At 36.9% G+C, this 16845-nt stretch overlaps 2 non-coding genes across 2 annotated transcripts; both read left to right on the top strand.

Annotated features, from left to right (window-relative positions):
* The first annotated feature begins 3557 nt into the window (after positions 1-3557).
* TRNAP-UGG (transfer RNA proline (anticodon UGG)) lies at positions 3558-3631 on the top strand. Its single transcript has one exon. It is a non-coding gene; the product is annotated as a tRNA-Pro (tRNA).
* A 138-nt stretch (positions 3632-3769) lies between these two features.
* On the top strand, positions 3770-3843 carry TRNAW-CCA (transfer RNA tryptophan (anticodon CCA)). Its single transcript has one exon. It is a non-coding gene; the product is annotated as a tRNA-Trp (tRNA).
* Positions 3844-16845: the final 13002 nt, after the last annotated feature.

Here is a 16845-nt window from a genome sequence, read left to right as displayed (position 1 = left end):
GATAGAACCACGGTTGTACTTGCCCAAGAACCAGCCCCACCACACATAACCCAGACTCACGCAGATTGTACCCCTACCCAGTTGGACAGAGAACCAGCTACACCCCTTCTAACCCCAACCCCAGCAGATAGTAACCCAGTTCCCGTTGACACAGCACCGTCTCCACCACAGAGCACCCAAACACGAGCAGTTAGTAAGGCAACTGCAGTGCCCAAAGCACGAGGACCACCACTCCGAACCCCAAGTCAACGCTTAAAGCAGAAGAAGAATTGTTCTCAGGTCAGGTTCCGTAGCTATGGTTCATACTACTTTGCTCTTGCATCACTGTATTTACTCATACCAACTAATTTCAAATTTGAAGGATGCAATTGAAACTCCAATGGCGCAACAGGTATGTTTTAAACCTGTTTCTTTAACGTGTTTGCTGTTGTAACTTGCTCTATGTTGATTTCAGTTTCAATTGAATAAACAGTTATGTTCTCATGCCATGCACATTACAAGTGTTGTTATTGCTGTGTAGTTTCCCACACTTATATTCTGTCTATGCTGCTTTGTCTTAAATAGATATGATTCGAACTGTATCTATCTTGATTTGGCAACATAAACTAGAATGATATAGACCATACAGTGACCATACTACATAGATATATGTTTGTTTCATGCTGTTATCCTGTCCACCTTACTACTGAACTGGTTTACCAAAATGAGTTTCATATACTACATTGTAAACCTGTGATGTGTTTGTTTGTTTCTCCTTTAGAACGCGGATAAAATATTGGAGAAGAGTACCCCGTTATGCAATGGTAAAGGAAGTAATGCAGATCAGGTTCAAGATAGTGAGACATCCCTATTGTTCTCCAAGAAAGCTGATAAAAACTATATTGAAGACACTGAGACAACCCCAAAGTCCTGTCTTGATGTAGTGTTCGAGTTACTGGCTACTACTGCTGGCACCAGCTCTTCGTACTCGCTGCCTGAATCAGTTCGGCTTCTTGAGTCTCAACTTCGAGTTGAAAGACATCGATCAGATGTTATGCGACAGGAAGCCGAAGGACTGAGGAAGTCCCTGCAGAATTCAGATGCATACTTTCTAGTGCAACAACAAGTGCTGGAGGATTTAAGCGCCAAACAAGAGAAAGTTAATAAGCTTCTAAGCATCTTGCCAGCATTATGGGTACCCAGGATATTGTTTCTTAAGCTCTTCTGAAGTGGTTTCAGTTCTGGACTTGTTTTGCTGCGGCGTTTATATGCTGCTTTGTTCCCTATATTTGCATTTGTGGCGAACTTTGATGCCGAGTGGATGTAATATGTGTAATAGCCGTGATAGCCTAGCGTAAGTTACTTGCTCATTTATTTCCGTTGTCTTGTTTATTTGTTTTCTTGTAGTTAGTGCAGTTCTTTTTCCGCGGTTGGCTAGTGGCCGGAATAACCTATTTTTTTAAACTAGGCCACATTAACAATGGGCTACATATTTACTGTAGTTAACATGGGCCTCCTACGGGCCGTAGAAACGATGGGCCTTCTAAGGGCCGTAGACACAATGGGCCTTCTGCGGGGCGTAGAACTAATGGGCCTTCTACGGGGCGTAGACACAATGGGCCTTCTACGGGCCATATCATCAATGGGCCTTCTACGGGCCGTATGATCGGTTGGCCAAACATGGTCCAATAACAGACCACATTATGGCCGTAAATGGTCTAGAGTTGAAATCGTCCGTTCATGGGCTGACCATAACGGGCCGTCGTTAATAGGCTGTATTTGATGACGCTATGAAAACGGCCCAACGTATTAACGGGCCACAAACGGGCCGACTGTAACCACGGGCTGTATTTGGCCCACAAGCTGAAAATGACAGTAACGGGCCGAAAGTAAACGAATGTTGGAAATGAGCCCAAGAATAAATGGGCCCTAAGAAGGCCGAAAGATAACATGGGCTGGAAACGGCCCAACGGAATAATGGGTCGTTAATGGGCATAAAGTGATACACTATTCATTACGGGCCAGTTTTACCATGGGCCGTTAATGGGCCGAGGGTTACTGAGGGCCTCATATGGGCCAAAAGACGTCATGGGCCATACACGGGCCGGAAGTTAAAACAGGCTGGAATTATATTGGCCGGCCCAGATGACGCTACTGGGCCTAATTCGGATAGGCCGTAAACGGGCCCTGGGTTAGCGGGCTGTAAATGGGCTATATGCGAACATGTCGTTAACAGGCTTGCCGTGGGCCGGCCCGCCACCTTTTGACCAAGTCAAACGGGCCAACCTTTTCACAGGAATGGGCCTCTGTTGGGTCGTGCCACGTGTCGACGTATCATAGGCGCTTTGGGTCCAATGAGTGGATGACGTCTGTCCCAACGGTGAGCTGACACGTGTTTCCTCCAGCCAATGATGATTTTACACGTGGAAAATCCCCATTGTTCCTATTTCTTTATTTCGTGATGAGTCGTATGCTTGCGACAATAACGACAAATTTTTTTGAATTCTAATTGTCCGGGTGTATTGTGGCGATTCTTTTGAGTACTATATCTAGAAATCCCCGTCGATTCCTCATTGGCACCTTTTTGAACACAACTGATGCATTCCAAAATAACTCTGATTCTAACATCTTTTCCCTTGGCCATGAACCTCCTTTTCTTTTTTGATTGACTTAACTTAATTCTTCTACTTATTCTTTTATTCTTCTATTTTGAATCCGAAGAAGAAGAATAAAATTCATTAGAATAATTTTTTTATTCTTAAATTAAGTAATAAAAAATAGAGAAATAATTAAAGAATACAATCCTTGTCGAATTAGCAAAGATTTTGGTTCGAAATCCTTTCATTTAATTAGCCAGCCCCGCCTTTTCTATGCTCTGATTTCTGAGGCCTTATTTAGCTTGGGTACCCCTTTAAATTGAATTTCTATTTTCAAAAATGGGGTTTACCAAATTTTTAATGACTCTGAGGTTCAACCCAATCCATCTTTTCTTTCTTTTTCCTTCCGATACTAAAAAAAGATTGAAAAGGATCAAATTTTGTCATATCACGAAGAAATCTATCCCTTCCATAGCAATAACTAGAATTAAAAAAAAGGGAATGACAAAGCATCTGGGAATAAACGATTAATTTCTATCAATAAACCTGCTAAAGCACCAAACCATAGAGTACTTAGCACGGGTGCTACAGAGAGATATGTTTTTATATCCCGCATTGAAAATCCTCCTTCCTTGTTGGAATACATATATGATCATAAACTCTTGCCCAAGATTGTTATGCTATATATAAAATGAACCATATCGACGAAATTTTCCTATCCCTAAAAAAGAAAAAGATGACCCCTTCTTCCTATATATTACCAAGGAAAAGTAATCCTTCTTTTATAGGCGAAATTATATTGGATTTTATATGTATATAATTCCTTAATTATATGAGACCAAAAAGAAGAAATGACACGAGGGTTCTATATATAGATAGAGAAAGAAAGAAGAAGAAAATAGAAAGAACAAGAAAATTATGATGTGGAAAAGAAGACAGGAATTGTGTACAATGGCATTGTACAACAATTTAATTTGGAAAAGGGATGTAGCGCAGCTTGGTAGCGCGTTTGTTTTGGGTACAAAATGTCACAGGTTCAAATCCTGTCATCCCTACCTATTACTTCTTTCTTCTTTATAGGCAGTAGCGACGAGATCAATTAAAGTAAAGTGGGTATAACTTGAATTTGTGGAGACTATACGTACGTGAGATACATTAGGAATAGAAAAAGATTTTCTTTTTGAATGAATGAAGCGCTCTTAGTTCAGTTCGGTAGAACGCGGGTCTCCAAAACCCGATGTCGTAGGTTCAAATCCTACAGAGCGTGATTCCATCTATCTTATGTCGAAGCAGAGTAAAATAACTTAACAAAATTGAATTGTAACTCCAATTTCAATTTGACCTCCTCTCTGGTCTGGAGGAGGTCAATCAAAAAAAAATGACTCAATCAAAGATCCAACTGATCCCCACGCCTGTATTGCAAATACGCAGTCACGAATAATCCCGCTAAAGTAATAGGAATTAGGCCTAAGACGATTCCAAATAGAAAAACTTCAATCATTTCGATTTGTTCGAGGGGATAAAAAAAGAGGTACGATCTATCCCTAAATAGTACTCTAAATTATCCACGAATCTCAATGACCAAGAAAAGAATTCCTAATTAGTCTGGAAAAGAGTCGTAGAATGCCAGGAATCCCAAAGAAAGATTTTTCTTTTCTGAATTATAATTATTCAGTCAATTCAAATAAGGCGTATCTTGTTCAAGCCAATAAATAGAGCTGGGGTTATAGTTAAAGCAGCCAGTAGAAAACCAAAATAACTAGTTAAAGTAAGCATGAAAGAGTTAAATTCCATTTTTTTTTTACTACACTACATATGTTGGTAAAGCATTTACCTAAGTTATGGAAAATTCATAATTCATCAGTTATTTTAGATAATACTAAAAAACAAGATAGAGTAAGATACAGAAGTGTAAAAGAAAGTGGATTCATCAGATGATACATGAGTCCCTAATTCCGAATCAAGAGATTTGTTGTGGAATTTGTCAATTGAGTAAAGTAATAATATTAAGAACTAGATCATCTAACCCCATTGAATGAAAAATTGAATTCGATTTTCAAGGAAATTTTTGAATAAGAGATAAATAAACAATTGAATTGAAAAAAAAAAACTTCTTTCTATTTTGGATAATTTCTTTTTCAATAGGACCCTCTTTTTGGAGTGAACGATCGAATATTCCCCTATTCCTTCTTATTTTAACTGATTGTATTCCATATGGAATAAGAGGAGAACAAAAGCATTCCACGACCTGCCAAGGGGCTGTTAAAAAAAAAGAAAGCTCTTCCTTGAATTTACTTTATTTTTATTCCTTTTTCGAACTCCAACCAAAGTAGATTCGAAGACAAGTCACTTCAATTATCCTTTTAAGTTCTATTCTATCTTCTGTCTTTCCCTATTTCATCTCGTAAAGTTCCGCGCTCGCAGTTTGGTCAAGAAAGTTAGACCTAATCCAACAAACAATACAAGGATTAATTACGAATTATGAAAGGATAGATTTCACATATACTTGTCCTTGTATTGTGTCAGTATGAGAATATCCTTCCTAAATTATTTATCCAAACCTATTGATCATTAACTTAGATTTTCCCAAGATTTTGGCTGCTATTCCGAATTACTCTATTATTCCGAAGCCAATGAAAAGTAAGTAGAACCTACAAAAATGGGGTTTTCTATTGATGCCTTGAATAACATATAGCTTACCTATAGACAAAAAATAAAAAAAAAAAAGTAATTATGTTTCGGAACCAGGCAAAACCAGATTGCTGTGCCATAGGAAGGATAGCTATACTAATTCGGTATACTCAAAATACACCTTTGGTACAAAATTGACAATCTCACAAGGATGAAATATCAGTAATTTTCTATTTACTGGTCGATCCCATCTTTTACGGAATCAATTCCTTTTTTGAATGTACAAAAATTTTGGGAGTTCAGCATGTCTGGAAGCACGGGAGAACGTTCTTTTGCTGATATTATTACCAGTATTCGATACTGGGTTATTCATAGCATTACTATACCTTCCCTATTCATTGCGGGTTGGTTATTTGTCAGTACGGGTTTAGCTTATGACGTGTTTGGAAGTCCTAGGCCAAACGAGTATTTCACGGAAAGCCGACAAGGAATTCCGTTAATAACCGACCGTTTTGATTCTTTAGAACAACTCGATGAATTTAGTAGATCCTTTTAGGAGGCCCTCAATGACCATAGATCGAACCTATCCTATTTTTACAGTGCGATGGCTGGCTATTCACGGACTAGCTGTACCTACTGTTTTTTTCTTGGGATCAATATCAGCAATGCAGTTCATCCAACGATAAACCAAATTCCAACTATAGAACTATGACACAATCAAACCCGAATGAACAAAATGTTGAATTGAATCGTACCAGTCTATACTGGGGTTTATTACTCATTTTTGTACTTGCTGTTTTATTTTCCAATTACTTCTTCAATTGAGAGAAAGAAAGAGACTAATAAGAATTCTCTTATCCCATTTGGAAGGATACCATCCTTATAACTACCCATGACTGTTTTTGTCTCTAGCATGACCAATTGATAAAATGTGGAGGAAAGTAGGGGAAATGGCCGATACTACTGGAAGAATTCCTCTTTGGCTGATAGGTACTGTAGCCGGTATTGCTGTGATTGGTTTAGTAGGTGTTTTCTTTTATGGTTCATATTCTGGATTGGGTTCATCTCTATAGTAATCGGAGGGACCAGATTGTAAACATGAAAAAGTAGGAGCTTAGCGGGTCCTTACCCCCCTTTATCTGATTAGAGCGGAAAGGACCCGCGGAATTTTTACTCTTATAACGCGAATTGATTCTATTCGATTCACTCTTATGAAGCAACAAGAAAAAGAGATCACTCGAGGATCCAATATCTTATTCCACGAAGGAAGTATCCTGAAAATCCTTGATTTAGTTTCGAGTAATAAACTAATAAAACCTTAATCAAAACTATTCAACTAGCCTAAAAAAAAAAAAAAAACCTTCGAAGAGTTTACTTTTTTTTTGCAAAATTTCTGTAAATTTGAAGTTGAACTTAATTAAACAAGCCAAGCAATTCTATTTGTTCACAATCACAAGAAATTTGTCCCCCGCCATATTTTCTTCCCCTCTGTTTGTCCACTACCTCGGCTAAACCTAAGCAAAAGAAAAAGAGGTCCAAGAGACAGACCCGAATAAAGAAGAAATAGTAATCTTTGACGAATTAGGAAGAAAAAGGATTCTTATTTTGATACAAGAAGAATCGGCACAAGAAAAAGGCTTTTTCTTGTGCCGAATAGACGATTAAGAAGACCTGCAATCCCTCCGAAAAGGAAGAAATTTTAATTTTATTGTTCTCGCCTTTGCCTTGGATTCTCTTCTTTTGCATGGGATATAAATAAGGAATTCCAGACATCTCATAAACAAAAAACAGTCTAAACAAAAAAAGGATTTCCAAAATAGATCATAGATAATTCTAGCAATTGCCAATAAATCGAGGCTTTTTACCAACTTGATGGTAAGAAATCGCGAGACCTAGAAATTCATTTCGTACAATTGAACCTTTTCAAACTATTTCTTTTTGAGAACCAAAAAAACTTGTGCCAAAATAACGGATGCGAAGAAGAACAAAAGGCCTTGGGGAAATGCACCTGGTGCAGCAGCTAATCGAGTGGCTTTAGAAGCCTGTGTACAAGCTCGTAACGAAGGGCGCGATCTTGCTCGCGAAGGTAATGAAATTATCCGAGCAGCTTGCAAATGGAGTCCTGAACTAGCCACAGCTTGTGAAGTATGGAAGGCGATCAAATTCGAGTTCGAGCCGGTAGATACTATTGATTAACTAGATAAAACTAAAGATAAAGAAGGTATAAATAAAAAAGAAACGAAATAAAAAGAGAAAAAAATCAGTTATGAAATGTAGTAATTCTTCTTTATTCTTCTAATTGATTGCAATTAAACTCGGCTCAATCTTTTTTTTTCTAAAAAAGATTGAGCCGAATAAAAATAGATCATGATATGATCATGAGACTTGACAAATCGAGATTCGTCTATTCTATATATCTAGAATATATATATTAAGGTATAATACAATAAAGAAATACAAATAAAATAATAAAATAATAAAATATAGTATTATCAATTGTATGCGCTTCTAGAGAAGTATGTATGCAGGAAGTAAATTCTAACCGCTTTCTTTTGAATCCAATTTCAAATTAGATTAGAAAGATAGAAAGGCCATGAGGATGGGAAAATCAAAATAAAATCTTTTTAATTAGTTCTCCTTTTTTGGAATTTTCTTATTATCCTTTCATTTTTTTACAGAATATTTTTCAAACTAAAAATAAAAATACAATACAATAGTCAATATTCCTTATAATAGATATACTTAATTATATCATAAGAATCTTAAGATATTTTTCGACTAGATAGAAATAGTAAATTTGAATTGAGACACCTATTCCATGACGGATTTAAACTTACCTTCTATTTTCGTGCCTTTAGTAGCCTTAGTATTTCCGGCAATTGCAATGACTTCTTTATTTCTTTATGTGCAAAAAAATAAGATTGTCTAGTATTTTTTAGTGTAAGTAATATAATATGGTAGGGTATGTGGCTTTTTCTACACACACTTTCTACACACAAATGAAAAACGGTTATGGATGCGGATATAGGCTACGAGCGTAAATGCATGAATATGCAGAGCCAGGTATAGCGATTTTTATTTTATTTATTTTAATTGAATCAATGAATATTTTTTGAATAGAAAGTCAATGTATCTAACCTATTATTTCACAGGAGTACTAGTTGCTGAAGGCGATTTCAGAATCAAAAAAAGTAAAGTCAAAATTATTTAGCTTATTCTCTCAATTTCAATTGACCGCTGCTGGATTTAGTATATCTAATATGAATTGGCGATCAGAACACATATGGGTAGAACTTCTAAAAGGTTCTCGAAAAAGGGGTAATTTTTTCTGGGCCTGTATTCTTTTTCTAGGTTCACTAGGATTCTTATCGGTTGGGATTTCCAGTTATCTTGGTAAGAATATTATATCTATACTTCCATCTCAAGAAATTCTTTTTTTTCCGCAGGGGGTCGTGATGTCTTTCTACGGAATCGCAGGCCTATTCATTAGCTCCTACTTGTGGTGTACTATTTTGTGGAATGTAGGTAGTGGTTATGACCGATTGATAGAAAAGAGGGAATAGTGTGCATTTTTCATTGGGGATTCCCTGGAATAAAACGTCGCGTCTTCCTTCGATTCCTTATGCGGGATATCCAATCAATTAGAATTCAGGTTAAAGAGGGTCTTTATCCTCGTCGTATTCTTTATATGGAAATCCGGGGCCAGGGGATCATTCCCTTGACTCGTACTGATGATAAATTTTTTACTCCACGAGAAATTGAACAAAAAGCTGCCGAATTGGCCTATTTCTTGCGCGTACCAATTGAAGTATTTTGAGGTATCTTTTTTGAACTGAGTTGAATGAAGAAAAGAAGAATTGGAAGAAGAAAAGTTTCCTCAACACGGGGAGGAAGTCCCTTCTAAATTGGATTTGTTATTGTAAGGGGATTTTTAAGTATTTATCTAAAGGAAGGAACAAACAAGGATAAGAGAAATTTGCTTTTAATTTTTTTTATCCAAGTGAGATATATCGCATACTATTCTTCCTTTTTCATCCGAAAGGGCTTTTTTTTTATTCTATTTCACTATTTCATTCCATCTAGATCTAAGAAAGAACCCAATGCACTGAAATTCCACTAATAACTAATATACAAAAAAGAAGAATAGATACAGGGTATCAAACCTATAGAGTTTTTGCTTCAAAGAAATAGAAATATCATGAAATAGAAATATCATCATATAGAGTCAGGGAATGGAATAGAGTCAGCGAATGAAGCATATTCATTAACAACTCCATTTACAGATCAAAAATGAAAAAAAAGAAAGCATTGCCTTCTTTACTATATCTTGTATTTATCGTACTTTTGCCTTGGGGGGTCTCTTCCTCATTTAACAAATGTCTGGAACTTTGGATTAAGAATTGGTGGAATACCAGGCAATCCGAAACTCTCTTAACTGATATTCAAGAGAAAAGGATTCTAGAAAGATTCATAGAATTAGAAGAACTTTCTCTCTTGGACGAGATGATAAAAGGGAAACTAAAGACACATGTACAAAAACCTCCTACAGGAATACACAAGGAAATAATACAATGGGTCAAAATAAATAATGAGGATCATCTCCATACCATTTTGCATTTCTCGACAAATATAATCTGTTTGGCTATTCTAAGTGGTTCTTTTTTTCTGGGTAAAGAGGAACTTGTCATTTTGAATTCTTGGGTTCAGGAATTCTTCTATAATTTAAATGACTCAATAAAAGCTTTTTTTATTCTTTTAGTTACTGATTTTTTTGTTGGATTTCACTCCACCCGTGGTTGGGAACTAGTAATTCGTTGGGTCTACAACGATTTTGGATGGGCTCCTAACGAGCTTATTTTCACTATTTTTGTTTGTAGTTTTCCAGTAATTCTAGATACATGTTTGAAATTTTGGGTCTTTTTTTGTTTAAACCGTCTATCTCCTTCGCTTGTAGTCATTTATCATTCAATTAGTGAAGCATAAATTCATTCGATCTCCCGATATTAATATTAATCAAATTAGCAAGCATCTTTTTTTAGAAAGAAAGCCCTTTTCCATTTTAGCAAAATTCTTTCTATTTATACCTACTTTAAGGTATTCATCATTGCAGTACAACTGTTGCAGTAGAATGACAACAGATTCGTGTATAGGGAACTAGATTAGCTTAGCTACCTATCTAATTTATTGTAGAAATTCTGGGATCTGCGATTGGACATGGAAAATAGAAATACTTTTTCTTGGGTAAAGGAACAGATAACTCGATCGATTTCTGTATCGATCATGATATACGTAATAACTCGGACATCTATTTCAAATGCATATCCCATTTTTGCGCAGCAGGGTTATGAAAACCCACGAGAAGCAACTGGACGAATTGTATGTGCCAATTGCCATTTAGCTAGCAAGCCCGTCGATATTGAAGTTCCCCAAGCTGTGCTTCCCGATACTGTATTTGAAGCAGTTCTTCGAATTCCTTATGATATGCAATTGAAACAAGTTCTTGCTAATGGAAAAAAGGGAGGGTTGAATGTAGGTGCTGTTCTTATTTTGCCCGAGGGATTCGAATTAGCGCCGCCCGATCGTATTTCCCCTGAGTTAAAAGAAAAGATAGGAAATCTTGCTTTTCAGAGTTATCGTCCCGATAAAAAAGACATTCTTGTGATAGGCCCTGTTCCCGGTAAGAAATATAGTGAAATTGACTTTCCCATTCTTTCCCCTGATCCTGCTACGAAGAAAGATGCTCATTTCTTAAAATATCCCATATATGTAGGGGGAAACCGAGGAAGAGGACAGATCTATCCTGATGGTCTATGCGTAGATGTTATTGATGTCTACTACGCAACCTTCTTCTTGTAGACGTTGTTGGGACTCCAAGTGCAGAGGTTTGTAGGACAGTAGCAAATTTCCCTCAAGTGGATGACCTAAGGTTTATCAATCCGTGGGAGGCGTAGGTTGAAGATGGTCTCTCTCAAGCAACCCTGCAACCAAATAACAAAGAGTCTCTTGTGTCCCCAACACACCCAATACAATGGTAAATTGTATAGGTGCACTAGTTCGGCGAAGAGATGGTGATACAAGTGCAATATGGATGGTAGATATAGGTTTTTGTAATCTGAAAATATAAAAACAGCAAGGTAACTAATGATAAAAGTGAGCACAAATGGTATTGCAATGCTAGGAAACAAGGCCTAGGGTTCATACTTTCACTAGTGCAAGTTCTCTCAACAATAATAACATAATTGGATCATATAACTATCCCTCAACATGCAACAAAGAGTCACTCCAAAGTCACTAATAGCGGAGAACAAACTAAGATATTATGGTAGGGTACGAAACCACCTCAAAGTTATCCTTTCTGATCGATCTATTCAAGAGTCCGTAGTAAAATAACATGAAGCTATTCTTTCTGTTCGATCTATCATAGAGTTCGTACTAGAATAACACCTTAAGACACAAATCAACCAAAACCCTAATGTCACCTAGATACTCCAATGTCACCTCAAGTATCCGTGGGTATGATTATATGATATGCATCACACAATCTCAGATTCATATATTCAACCAACACAAAGTACTTTAAAGAGTGCCCCAAAGTTTCTACCGGAGAATCAAGACGAAAACGTGTGCCAAGCCCTATGCATAAGTTCACGAGCGGAACCCGCAAGTTAATCACCAAAACATACATCAAGTGAATCACGTGATATCCCATTGTCACCACAGATATGCACATGCAAGACATACATCAAGTGTTCTCAAATCCTTAAAGACTCAATCCGATAGGATAACTTCAAAGGGAAAACTCAATCCATTACAAGAGATTAGAGGGGGAGAAACATCATAAGATCCAACTATAATAGCAAAGCTCGCGATACATCAAGATCGTACCATCTCAAGAACACGAGAGAGAGAGATCAAACACATAGCTACTGGTACATACCCTTAGCCCCAAGGGTGAACTACTCCCTCCTCATCATGGAGAGCGCCGGGATGATGAAGATGGCCACCGGTGAGGGTTCCCCCCTCCGGCAGGGTGCCGGAACAGGGTCCCGATTGGTTTTTGGTGGCTACAGAGGCTTGCGGCGGCGGAACTCCCGATCTATTCTGTTCCCCGATGGTTTTAGGGTATATGGATATATATAGGCGAAAGAAGTCGGCCAGGGAAGCCACGAGGGGCCCACGAGGGCGTGGGGCGCGCCCAGGGGGCAGGCGCGCCTCCCTACCTTGTGGCCACCGCGTTGCTTCCTTGATGTACACTCCAAGACTCCTGGATTGCTTCCGTTCCAAAAATAACTCTCCCGAAGGTTTCATTCCGTTTGGACTCTGTTTGATATTCCTTTTCTGCGAAACACTGAAACAAGGGAAAAAACAGAAACTGGCACTGGGCTCTGGGTTAATAGGTTAGTCCCAAAAATAATATAAAAGGATATAATAAAGCCCATAAACATCCAAAACAGATAATATAATAGCATGGAACAATCAAAAATTATAGATACCTTGGAGACGTATCAGCATCCCCAAGCTTAATTCCTGCTCGTCCTCGAGTAGGTAAATGATAAAAACAAATTTTTTGATGTGGAATGCTTCTTAGCATAATTCTCAATGTAAATCTTTTTATTGTAGCATGAATATTTAGATCCGAAAGATTCAAGATAAAGGTTTGATGTTGACATAAAAACAATAATACTTCAAACATGCTAACCAAGCAATTATGTCTTATCAAAATAACATCGCCAAAGAAAGCTTATCCCTACAAAATCATATAGTTAGGCCATGTTTCAATATTGTCACACAAACGTTCTCATCTTGCATAACCCCGATGACAAGCCGAGCAATTGGTTCATACTTTTAACGCGCTTCAGCCTTTTCAACTCTTACGCAATACATGAGGGCAAGCTATGGATATAGCACTATGGGTGGAGTAAAGTATAATGATGGGGGTTATGAGAAAAGACAAAAAAGGTAGAAAGTCTCACATTGACGTGACTAATCAATAGGCTATGGAGATGCCCATCAATTGATGTCAATGAGAGGAGTAGGGATTGCCATGCAAAGGATGCACTAGAGCTATAAATATATGAAAGCTCAACAAAAGAAACTAAGTGGGTGTGCATCCAACTTGCTTGCTCACGAAGACCTAGGGCATTTTTAGGAAGCCCATCATTGGAATATACAAGCCAAGTTCTATAATGAAAAATTCCCACTAGTATATGAAAGTGACAACATAGGAGATTCTCTATCATGAAAATCATGGTGCTAATTTGAAGCACAAGTATGGAAGAGGATAGTAACATTGTCCCTTCTCTCTTTTTCTCTCATTTTTTAATATTTTTTTGTTTGGGCCTTTCTCTCTCCTTTTTTATGGCCTCTTTTTTTCTCTTTTTTTATTTGGGCTTCTTTGGCCTCTTTTATTTATTTTTTCGTCCGGAGTCTCATCCCGACTTGTGGGGGAACCATAGTCTCCATCATCCTTTCCTCACATGGGACAATGCTCTAATAATGATGATCACTCAACAATTACAACTCAATACTTAGAACAAGATATGACTCTATGTGAATGCCTCCGGTGGTGTACCGGGATATGCGATGAATCAAGAGTGACATGTATGAAAAAATTATGAATAGTGGCTTTCCCACAAAATACGATGTCAACTACATGATCATGCAAAGCAATATGACAATGATGAAATGTGTCATGATAAACGAAACAGTGGAAAGTTGCATGGCAATATATCTCGGAATGGCTATGGAAATGCCATAATAGGTAGGTATGGTGGCTGTTTTGAGGAAGATATAAGGAGGCTTATGTGTGATAGAGCGTATCATATCACGGGGTTTGGATGCACCGGCGAAGTTTGCACCAACTCTCAATGTGACAAAGGGCAATGCGCGGTACCGTAGAGGCTAGAAAATTGTGGAAGGTTGAGAGTGCGTATAATCCATGGACTCACATTAGTCATAAAGAACTCATATACTTATTGCAAAAGTTTATTAGCCCTCAAAGCAAAGTACTACTACGCATGCCCCTAGAGGGATAGATTGGTAGGAAAAGACCATCGCTCGTCCCCGCCTGCCACTCATAAGGAAAGAAATAAAAGAACACCTATGTGTCAAAATTGTTACACAACTTTTACCATACATGCATGCTACGGGACTTGCCAACTTTAACAAAAGTATTTCTCAATTTCACAATACTCAACTAGCACACTCTAATATTACCACCTTTATATCTCAAAACACTTATCAAGTATCTAACTTCTCATGATATTTAATGAACTCAATATGGAAGATTAATTTCATGATTAAAGCAAATTACCATGCTGTTTAAGACTCTCAAAATAATATAAGTGAAGCATGAGAGTTCAATAATTTCTATAAAATACAACCACCACCGTGCTCTAAAAGATATAAGTGAAGCACTAGAGCAAACAACAAACTATTCCGAAAGATATAAGTGAAGATCAATGAGTAGTTAAATAATTATGTAGCTTTGTGAAGACTCTCTCATTTAAGAATTTAAGATCTTGGGATATTATTCAAACAGCAAGCAAAACAAAACAAAATAAAATGATGCTCCAAGCAAAAACACATATCATGTGGTGAATAAAAATATAGCTCCAAGTAAATTTACCGATGGATGAGGACGAAAGAGGGGATGCCTTCCGGGGCATCCCCAAGCTTTGGATTTTTGGTGTCCTTGGATTTATCTTGGGGTGCCTTGGGAATCCCCAAGCTTAGGCTCTTGCCACTCCTTATTCCATAGTCCATCGAATCTTTACCCAAAACTTGAAAACTTCACAACACAAAACTTAACAGAAAATCTCATGAGCTCCGTTAGCGAAAGAAAACAAAACACCACTTCATGGTACTGTAATGAACTCATTATTTATTTATATTGGTGTTAAACTTACTGTATTCCAACTTCTCTATGGTTTATAAACTCTTTTACTAGCCATAGATTCATCAAAATAAGCAAATAACACACTAAAAACAGAATCTGTCATAAACAGAACAGGCTGTAGTAATCTGTAACTAACGCAAACTTCTGGAACTCTAAAAATTCTACCAAAATAGGAAGACCTAAATAATTTGTTTATTGATCTGATGCAATTGGAATCAATATTATATCAAGTTCTGGTAATTTTTAACAATTGTTTTCGTGAACTGAAAGTTTCTGGAATTTTCAGCAAGATCAAATAACTATCATCCAACAAGATCCTATAGGTTTAACTTGGCACAAACACTAATTAAAACATAAAACCACATCTAACCAGAGGCTAGATAGATTATTTATTCCTAAACAGAACCAAAAAGCAACAAACTAAAATAAAGTTGGGTTGCCTCCCAACAAGCGCTAACGTTTAACGCCCCTAGCTAGGCATGATGATTTCAATGATGCTCACATAAAAGATAAGAATTAAAACATAAAGAGAGCATCATGAAGAATATGACGAGCACATTTAATTCTAACCCACTTCCTATGCATAGGGATTTCGTGATCAAACAATTTATGGGAACAATAATCAACTAGCATAGGAAGGCAAAACAAGCATAACTTCAAAACTTTAAGCACATAGAGAGGAAACTTGATATTATTGCAATTCCTACAAGCATATATTCCTCCCTCATAATAATTTTCAGTAGCATCATGAATGAATTCAACAATATAAATATAACATAAAGCATTCTTTTCATGATCTACAAGCATAGAATTTTTATTACTCTCCACATAAGCAAAATTCTTCTCTTTCGGGATAGTGGGAGTATCATAAGAGACTCGAATACTATAAATTGTTTCCACATTAAAAGAGTAATATTCAGAAAAAGGGTAATCATAATCATGACAAGTTTTTTAAATATAATCATCACTAATTTTTATATCATAAGTTTCATCACAATAATCATCATAAGTAGCAACTTTGTTCTCATCATAATCAATTGAAACCTCTTCCAAGATAGTGGAATCATTACTAAATAAAGTCATGACCTCTCCAAATCCACTTTCATAATTATCATAATAAGATTCAACATCCTCCAAAATAGTGGGATCATTACTTCCTAAAGTTGACACTCTTCCAAACCCAATTTCATCAATAGAATCATCATAAGTAGGAGGCATGCTATCATCATTATAAATTGGCATATCAAAACTTGGGAGACTAGAAATATCATCTTCATTAAACGTAGCATCCCCAATGTGACACCCAAAATTTTATTTGGATTTTTCAAAAGATTTTATTTGACTTGAGGGAGGTGATTTAAATTTTTCTTCCAAAGAAACCTCCCTTTCAATATTTTTTTATGGCAAGAGTTTTATTATTATTTTGGATTCACTCAAGACTTGCTTTTGGTCTTGGAGGTCCTTGCCTTTTTATTTTGACTCAAGACAAAATACTTTCCACTTGAGAAAATGCCTTATGAAAATCTCTTTGAAATTTGCACTATGGCTTTTGGAATGATCCTTTACCACTTTCAACAATCCCCTCTTGCCATGGCCTTAGTGCAAATCCACTCTCCTAAACCTTCCCTCATCTTTGGATCATGTTTTGCATCAAATCCAGCAAGTTGTACCTCTCCATATAATTATTTTCCATTTAAATCTTATCAAATAAATTTCTGTCTTCTATTCTAGCCCTTGGAG

Source organism: Triticum aestivum, chromosome 6D (assembly GCF_018294505.1).
Source record: "Triticum aestivum cultivar Chinese Spring chromosome 6D, IWGSC CS RefSeq v2.1, whole genome shotgun sequence".
NCBI lineage: Eukaryota > Viridiplantae > Streptophyta > Magnoliopsida > Poales > Poaceae > Triticum > Triticum aestivum.
Note: the sequence above shows the minus strand (reverse complement) of the source record. Positions and strands in the feature narration are given on the sequence as shown.